The 10012-nt window shown below is 40.6% G+C and overlaps 1 pseudogene; it reads left to right on the top strand.

The window, feature by feature from the left end:
- Window positions 1–5052: 5052 nt before the first annotated feature.
- LOC142204269 (olfactory receptor 6F1-like) lies at window positions 5053–8535 on the top strand (annotated as a pseudogene).
- Window positions 8536–10012: the final 1477 nt, after the last annotated feature.

Below are 10012 nucleotides of genomic sequence, written 5' to 3'. Positions count from 1 at the left end.
TTTAGGTTGAAATTTACCTGGTGTTCTGCCATGGTTAGCCTGTGAAGGTGAACCATGGCATGAGGTGAAGAAGAACAGCCATCTCTGCAGGTAAGTGGACACCAGGGGGGGCTAAGTAGCCAGGATTTAAAAAAAATCCTCTGGCTACTTAGTGATTAACCCCATAGAGACACAGCCCAAAAGTGACTTAAGGACCGGGCCTCTTTTTTCAAAACTGACATGTGTCACTTTAAATGTCAATAACTTTGAGACGCTTTAACTTACACAAGTGATTCTGAGATTGTTTTTTCGTAACACATTGTACTTCATGTCAGTAGTAAATATTCGACAATATGTTTTGTCTTTAATTATGAAAAAATAGGAAATTTGGTGAAAATTTTGAAAAAAATGCAGTTTTCAAACTTTGAAATTGCAAGCCTTTCAAATAGAAAGTCATACTACCCAAATTTTTTCATAAATATAATTAACCATGTCTCTGATTTATGTAGCAGTCACATTTTAATCACCCTTTCATTTTTTTTCAGAGATTATAAGGCTTACAAGTCAAGCAGTAATTTTCCAAATATTCAAGAAAATTTCCAAAACACATTTTTCAAGGGACTAGTTCAGTTCTGAAGGGAAATTGAAAGGCCTCTCTAATAAAACCCCCATAAGTCACCCCATTCTAAAAACTGCACTCCTGAAAGAATCCAAAACAGCAGTTAGAAAGTTTCTTAACCCTTTCAGCATTTCACAGCAATTACAGCAAAATGGAGGTCAAATTTACATTTTTCAATTTCTGTCACTAATATATTCATTTAGCCCTAGAATTTACACATTTACTAAAGGTTAAAGGAGAAACTGCACCCCACATTTTGTTACACAATTTCTCCCGAACACAACAATACCCAATATGTGCTGGTACCCTAATGTACGGGCACACGGTCGCTCTCAGAATGGATGGAGCGCTAATTGGATTTTGTAGGCCAGATTTTGCTAGAATACTTTTCAGGCACCATGTCCCGTTTGCAGAGCCCCCAAGGTGCCAAAACAGGGGAAACCCCCAAAATGTCACCCCATTTTGGAAACTAGACCCCTCAAGGAATTTATCAAGGGGTATAGTGAGCCCTTTGACCCTACAGGAGTGTAGCAGAATTGGCCCAACAAAAGGAAAAGTAACATTTTTTGCTATAAAATGTTGCTTTAAACCCAAATTTTGCATTTCCACAAGGGGTTAAAAGAGAAAATGCACCCCACAAATTGTCAAGCATTTTCTCCCAACAACAGAAATGCCCCATATGTGGATGTAAAGTGATCTATGGGCACGCTGTGAGGTCCAGAGCGGAAGGAGCGCTATTGGGATTTTGGAGGGCAAATTTAGCTGGAATCTGTTTCAGACACCATGTTGCATTTGGAGAGCCCCTGAAGTGCCAGAACCGTAGAACCCCCCCCCCCCCCCCAAAATGACCCCATTTTGGAAACTAGACCCCTCAAGGAATTTATCAAGGGGTATAGTGAGCACTTAGACCCTACAGGTGTTTCACAGATTTTTTTACCATTGAGATGTGAAAATGAAAAATTACTTTTTTTATAATAAAATGTCACTGTAGCCCCAAATTTTTCATCTTCACAAGGGGTTAAAGGAGAAATTGCACCCCACATTTTGTTACACAATTTCTCCCGAACACGACAATACCCCATATGTGCTGGTACCCTAATGTACGGGCACACGGTCGCTCTCAAAACGGATGGAGCGCTAATTGGATTTTGTAGGCCAGGTTTTGCTAGAATACTTTTCAGGCACCATGTTCCGTTTGCAGAGCCCCCAAGGTGCCAAAACAGGGGAAACCCCCAAAATGTCACCCCATTTTGGAAACTAGACCCCTCAAGGAATTTATCAAGGGGTATAGTGAGCCCTTTGACCCTACAGGAGTGTAGCAGAATTGGCCCAACAAAAGGAAAAGTAACATTTTTTGCTATAAAATGTTGCTTTAACCCCAAATTTTGCATTTCCACAAGGGGTTAAAAGAGAAAATGCATCACACAAGTTGTCAAGCATTTTCTCCCAACTACAGAAATGCCCCTTATGTGTATGTAAAGTGATGTATGGTCACACAGTGGGAGAGAACAATAGTTGGAGGGTAGATTTGGCTGCAATTGGTTTTAGTTACCATGTCACATTTGCAGAGGCCTTGAAGTGCCAAAACAGTGGAAACCCCCAAAAATGTGACCCCATTTTGGAAACTAGACCCCTTGACTTCAGTGACGTCAGTGTTAAATTGCACCCAAGTATAGAAAACATTTGGATGCAGCTTGTATGGCAATAATTTATTTTGCAGAAATTACTGCATAACCGGATGAAAGTAATTGTGTGCAGAATACGTGATGGTATAAGGAGGCGATATTCCATGGAAAATAAATTCTAAAATTAATATTCCATGGAAGTGTGGTACAATCTAAAGCACTCCTTCATGCACAAGCCAGGTTTATCAGGGCAGGTGTCACACTGATAAGTGGTGTCTCTCCTTATTCCTCTTTTGTAACACACTCTGCATCTTTTTTGGCTTTTCCCTTTTTTAGCAGTTTGGGGGACTTCACCGGGAAAATGTTGCCCTGGTACAATACGGGAACCTTGAGTTTCAGAAGTACTGGGGCCTGGCACTTCTAGGTCCCCAAATATCAGGGACTTGATAATTGTCTCCTGAAACTCAAGGAAAGTTCCTGTGTGGCCTGCACATCGTGATAGCACGTACGCGTTATACAATGCCATCTGAACCATGTGCACGGCCAGCTTTTTGTACCACACTCTTGTTTTTCGCATGGCACTGTAGGGCTTTAGGACTTGATCAGATAGATCAACCCCTCCCATGTACTTATTGTATGCCAGGATGCAGTCTGGCTTGGAGAAAGTGGTACTGGTGCCACGCACAGGGACAGAGGTGCTGCCGCTGCCATTAGCTGTGGTCAGTACAAGGACATCCCTCTTGTCCCTATACTTGACCAGCAGCATATTTTCATTGCAGACGGCACTACTCTCACCCTTTCTGAGGCGCTGCTCAATATGTGCCCTAGGGAGGCCTCTTTGATTTCTGCGCACAGTCCCACAAGCTGCAGTTCCTCTAGAACTCAGGGATCTAAAGAGTGGGATGCTGGTGTAAAAGTTATCCACATAGAGGTGATAACCCTTGTCCAGCAGTGGGTGCAGCAAATCCCACACAATTTTCCCACTAACTCCTAGGATTGGGGGGCAGTCTGGGGGCTCAATCCTTGTGTCCCTTCCTTCATACACCCTAAATTTATAAGTGTATCCTGAACTGCTCTCACATAGCTTGTACATTTTAATGCCATACCGTGCCCGCTTACTGGGCAAGTATTGGCGGAATTTTAGCCTCCCTTTGAAACTGATCAGAGACTCATCAATTGCAATGTTCTGATCAGGGATGTAGGACTCTGCAAATTTGGTACTAAAGTGTTCAATAACTGGCCTAACTTTGTATAAGCGGTCAAAATTCGGGGCATCTTGGGGCGGGCACTGGGAATTATCATTGTAATGAAGGAACTTTAGGATACTTTCAAACCGCTTCCTGGACATAGCCATTCGATAGATTGGAGTGTTGTGCAAGACGTCTGTACTCCAATACTGACGAATTTTAGTTTTTTTCACTATGCCCATATGCAGAATAAGACCCCAGAAAATCTTCATTTCTGCTGCATTTACTGGGGTCCAGTTCTGTGGCCTGGCATATGAAGAGGTGGCATTTTGTTCCAAAAATTGTTCAGCGTACAAATTCGTTTGGGCCACCATAAGATCTACAAACTCATCAGAGAAAAAGATTTTGAAAAAGTCATTTTCTCTGAAGCCCTCAGTCTCAATTTGTATTCCTGACCGGGCAACAAAGTCAGGAAGCTGAGGCTCATAATTTTCTGGTGGTGGGGTCCACATGGGCTCTACAGGTGGGGCAACTAACTCAGCAATTGTTCTGGGGCGCCTCCTTTGGGGTTGCTCATCACTGGAGGAGGAGGAGGAGGAAGAAGAGGAAAAATAAAGGAATGGGGCATTTTCCTCTTCTCCCTCGCTGGCGGTATCAGTGTCAGAGGCCAGTATGGCGTACGCCTCTTCTACTGAAAACCTTCTTTGGGATGATTGGGACTGTTGGGACATTTTTGTGTGTGTGTGGTGTTTTACTTGAGTATATAAAACTTTATTTCTTGAAACTTTATTGAAAATTCAAAGTGTGGGGTGTGTGTTGTGCTTTAACATGTGTATTTGATGTAAAAAAAAAAAACCTGCAAAAAAAGTACAGATGTGATCACTAACGTTTATTTGTTACTGATCACTGCGCTGAGTAGCACAAAGGAAAAAAAAAAGATTCTTTTCTTCTAACTAAAATTGAATTAACTAGAAAAAAAGTGCGCAAAAAGTACAGATGTGATCAGTAACGTTTATTTGTTACTGATCACTGCGTTGAGTTTAGGCACAAAGGAAAAAAAAAAAAGATTCTTTTCTTCTAACTAAAATTGAACTAATAAAATATAAAATAGACGGAGCAGTCTATATATATTTTATTACTAAATCTAACTAGAAAAAAAGTGCGCAAAAAAGTACAGATGTGATCAGTAACGTTTATTTGTTACTGATCACTGCGCTTTAGAAAAAAACTGAGTTTAGAAAAAAATTCTTCTCCTAGCTAAAATTGAACTGCAATAATACAGATAGAAGTGTGTGTGTATATATATATATATATATATATATATATATATATATATATATATATATATATATACACACACACACACTATATCTTTATTGCAGAGACTAACTAAAAAAAAACAAAAAAAAAACAAGAAGGGCTTTCCAAAAAAAGTTCTGCTGGTAAAGTGTTAATTTTACCAGCAGTCAGGAAGAAAGGGGAGGGAGGCTCTGTTCTGCACCCACTGGCTAGGTGCAGATTGCAGAACTTTTTAGGAGCTGATGCAGCCAGACGTGAGATCAGAGGTTGGTGGAGAGGGGGGATGGGAAGGGGATGGGAATGGGGATGGGAGGGTGGAGTGGCTGGGGGGAGATTTTTAGGAATGACAGGAGAGGGTGGCTGGCAGCAGCAGCGACGGAGCTCTGATCAGATCAAATATGTCACTGAAGACACGCAGCAGCAGCGGTAACGCACAGAAGGCTCACAGGGCAGCACGGAGGTCTACTCTGCTCGCAAGTCCCAGGGGAACTGACATGGGAAGCAAAGTGACCCCCGGTTAACACTGTCCTGCAAGCCTGCAATTGGTTGATCGGCCGTGACACGTGCCGATCAACCAATTGCAACATCTGGATGGTTGGCACCACTGTACGCCCCCCAAACACTCGACAGGGATTGGTGGTATGTATACCTCCAATCCCTGTCACTTTTACTGACATCTGCCGGCGCAAATCCAATGATCTGTGCCGGAAAGCTGCCGGAAAGCTGAAATTTACCGATCTGAATAGATCGGTCATTTTCAGCGATCTAAGTGGCATGGAGGGGGTTAAACCTCCCGATTCACGTGGAGAATGTTGTCTGCTGTCATGGACAGCAGCAACCTTCTTACAGTTAGCGTCTCTTGAGACACGGAGACTATTTATAACCATGACGTACTATTACCTCATGGGTCGCTAAGTACCAAGCTCCCATGAAGTAACAGTACGTCAGAGGTCGCTAAGGGGTTAAAAAAAATCACTACACAGCGAGGATTCTAACAATTAAAGCGTTCAATTGTTAGATTCCTTGCTGTATAGTGATTAGGTTTGTTTTTAAAATCCGATCTCCGATTAGTAAAAAAAAGCCCATTGAGTTGCATTGGGATCGGAATTGGGATCGAGATCGGGTTTGAATGAAACATGATCAGAAATCGGATTTTAAAATCGATCCTGAAAAGTCAAGATCGGCTCAACCCTATCCAACAGACTTTGGGTCCTGGAGTTCATGTAGATGTTAGTTTGTGGTAACAAATTGACCAACTTCCTCTAGATATTCTCCTAGGCTGGGGCAGAGGTGAGGGGGTCTGTGGTCCACCTGATGGTAGTGGTAGTCTATCCCTGGGGACACATCCTGGTCAACATTCCTGAGCCTAATGGGGTTTGACTGTAGTTCCACAACGCCCATCAATATCAGAACATTTGGCATAGAGTCATCCACAAAATGGAGGAAAAACTAAAACCTCAAGGCTATAAAGTTTATCCTTGGGGTCAAGTATGGAAGTATTAGGGCTTGGAATTTCTTCTACTTTTTTCTCCTGATTAATTTCACAAAAACTAACTAGGGAAGGGGATTAAGGTTTGGACTAGGTTGCTGGGCCTGGCCAGAAGATCAGAATTTTGTAGGTCTGAACTTTTATGAGGCCCATTAAAAGTTTTCTTCACAGCTTTGCTGCATTAAACTATAATCAGAGCTATAAGGCTCATCATAGAAACCTGATTTACTCACATTTTTATTTTTATTTTTGAGAATAGGCTAAAACACTGGAGACGTTTCAGGTAAGAGCATTAATGAGATCCCATAGTGATGGTCCTCAGGAGCCCCCGGCCTGTCTGCTGTGTATATATACCGGTAGTCATCTCATGGCTTATAGTATATATCCACAGATACTGTCTGCACAGTCTGAACACATCTGAGATGCCTCTGTCATGGACATTGGACACCTTCAGAAGTTTTTCTGAGAACAAAACTAATATAAATTGCAGCAAAAATTTTGAAGAAAATTCAATTTCATTGGAGTTAAGAGTTCTCTGCCAAAGCGCAAATTTCGCAGATGTAAGTACAGCGGGCGGGGGGACGTCCGGGCATATTCTTATGGTTCCTGTCCATACACACAGCACATTACATTGAATTGTTTTTTTTCCTTTAGGCTTTATATATTTTTGCCATTCTCTGATGCTTTGGCTTTTTGTTTGTCTCCTAAGCACAGCATAGTCTGGGTCTGGCACTTTTTCAGGCACTGTCCTATCTTAGGATAAGATTACCGGGAAAAAAAGACAGAAAAATTACATATGTGCGCCAACACTAAAAAATGGAAATATAATACAAAAAACCATGAAATTTTATGTATTTTTAATTTGTTTGTTTTTTTTTAATTTCTGGTATGTGGAAATTGAGTGTACAAGAAGCCTAAGGATGAGTTGTCATGTCTGTGCAAACAATGTGGGGCATGTCCTGCCTTCCATGTGCCCATTGGCAGGGGGTCCAGTTGAACTCCATGAATTCTAAGCATAAACCTTTAATAGGGTTGAGCCGATCTTGAGATTTCAGGATCGATTTTAAAATCCGATTTCCGATCATTTTCCAGCCGATCTCGATCGTGAAATTTGCTCGATCGCCGATAGGGATCCGATCTTTCCCGATCCCGATCGCTCAACCCTAAACTTTAATTATCCAAATAACAAAGAATTTGGTGCAAAAAACCCCCATCTCAGTAACTTGTTTATGTTATTGTAGATAAAGCAAGGACCGGGCGTCTGTAATAACAGTTTGTGTTTATGCAGATTATTTTGTAACTTTTTGTTCTTTGTATATTGTATTACTGTCACTTGTATATTATCCCAGCGCACATCTGAACACCTTTTGTGCTAATTTTTAGTTTTTCTCAGTTTTTTTGTGCTCTAAATAAAGGAGAACATATTGTTTTCATTCAGTTTTTCCTTTTAGGATTCCAAGTTAGAGAATGTTTAAGAATCTTCCTGTTCTGTCTTCTCCTGGTGGTTTACTTTGGGACAATATGTGGGAACCTCCTGATCCTCACCCTGGTGTCCACCAGCAAGAACCTCCACACTCCAATGTACTTCTACATCTCACAACTCTCCATCAGTGACATCTTGTTACCTACAGATATTGTCCCCAACACCTTCCCTATACTTCTGAATAATGGAGGAGCCATTACCTTTCTTGCCTGTATCACTCAATATGTTGTTTTCTGTTCCTCAGAAGCTTTTGAGTGTCTTCTCCTCTCAGTGATGTCTTATGATAGATATGTGGTCATCTGTAATCCTCTCCGTTACTCCACCATCATGACCACTGTCCATTGTATGAAGTTGGCCATTGCCTCGTGGCTCTTGGGCTTTCCATTGGTTTGATTGCAGCAATAATAATATCACTGTTATCATTCTGTGGACCAAATATCATTGACCATTTTTTCTGTGATCTTTTGCCTTTGCTCGATATTTCTTGTTCAGATGTCTTCTTCGTCGAACTAGCAGTCTTCCTACTAAGCATACCATTTGTGTTTACACCAATTATAATAATAATTTATTCTTATGTCAATATCACTGCTGTTATCTTAAGGATTCCATCCAGTACTGGTAGACAGAAAGCCTTCTCCACCTGTAGCTCCCACCTCATTGTGGTCTCCATATTCTACTGGACCATATTCAGTGTGTATTGTGTCCCAAGTAGAGAGGAAACCTTGACCATTAGTAAGCTCATATCCCTGCTGTATACTGTATTTACCCCCATGATTAACCCCATAATATACAGTTTTAGAAATAAAGACATTAATAAAGCTTCATATGAAATAATCCATAAATATAGAACATAACAGACATGTCTGAGAGCTTGTTCTTATATATAGAACATATCAAAACTGACAAATTCCAGTTGAAATATTCTGTTTATTCAATCAAATATTAACCCCTTAGAGACACAGCCCAAAATTGCCTTAAGGACCAGGCCTCTTTTTTCAAAACTGACGTGTCACTTTAAATGGCAATAACTTTGAGACGCTTTAACTTACACAAGTGATTTTGAGATTGTTTTCTTGTAACACATTATACTTCATGTTAGTGGTAAACATTGATCAATATTTTTGTATTTACTTATAAAAAAAACTAGGAAATTTGATGGAAATTTGGAACAAATTGCAATTTTCAAAATGTGAAATTCTCTGCTTTACAGGCAGATAGTCATACCATCCAAATACATGAATAAATATTATCTCCCATATCTCTGCTTTACATCGGCATCATCTTTTGATTGTCTTTTAATTTATTTTGGACGTTACAAGGCTTACAAGTGTAACAGCGATTTTCCAGATTTACAAGAAAATTCCCTGAACTCATTTTTTAGGGACCGCTTCAGTTCTGTAAGGAATTATAAAGGCTTGTATAATAGAAACCCCCCCAAATCAACTCATTTTCAAAACTGCACCCCTCAAATTATTCAAAACAGCATTTGGGATGTTTGTTAACCCTTTAAGTATTTCATAAGAATAAACATAATATGGAGGTGAAATTTAGATATTTTTTTTTTCACTAATTTATTCATTTAGACCTAAAATTAACACATTTACAAAGGGTTAAAGGAGAAAATGCATCTCACATTTTGTTATTCAATTTCTCCCGTGCACAAAAATACCCCACATGTGGGTGGAAACTGATTTTTGGGTACACGGCAGCACATGGAAGGGAAGGAGCGACACTGGATGTTTGAAAAGCAGATTTTACTGGAATAGTTTTCAGGCACCATGTCTCATTTGCAGAGCCCTTAGAGTACCAAAATAATGGAAACCCCCCACAGTGGCCCCATTTTGTAAACTACACCCCTCACAGAATTTTTCAAAAGATATAGTGAGCATTTTGACCCTATAGCCGTTTCACAGATTTTACTAACCTTGGGATGTGTAAGCGACAAATTACTGAAATGTCACTTTATGCCCAAAGTTTTCAGTTTCACAAGGGGTTAAAGGAGAAAAAGCCCCCCACAGTTTGTTACACAATTTCTCCTGAACACGGCAATACCCCATATGTGGCTATAATCTGCTGTATGGGAACATGGCGGGGCTCAGAATGGAAAGAGCGCTATATGGCTTTTAGAGATGTTTGGTATCTGGATGCCATGTCATGTTTGTAGAGCCTGTAAGGTACCAGAAAAGTGGAATTCCCAAAGAGTGACCCATGTTGAAAGCTGCACCCCTGAGAGAATTTACCAATGGGTGTAGTGGAGTATTAGTATTGCAGGCGGGAATGCACAGAGGATGGTGAAGAGGGAATATATAAGCGGTGCCGAGGACATTGGGA

This window comes from Leptodactylus fuscus, chromosome 5 (genome assembly GCF_031893055.1).
Source record: "Leptodactylus fuscus isolate aLepFus1 chromosome 5, aLepFus1.hap2, whole genome shotgun sequence".
In the NCBI taxonomy this organism is placed as follows: Eukaryota; Metazoa; Chordata; class Amphibia; order Anura; family Leptodactylidae; genus Leptodactylus; species Leptodactylus fuscus.
This window is presented reverse-complemented; position numbering and strand designations above follow the sequence as displayed.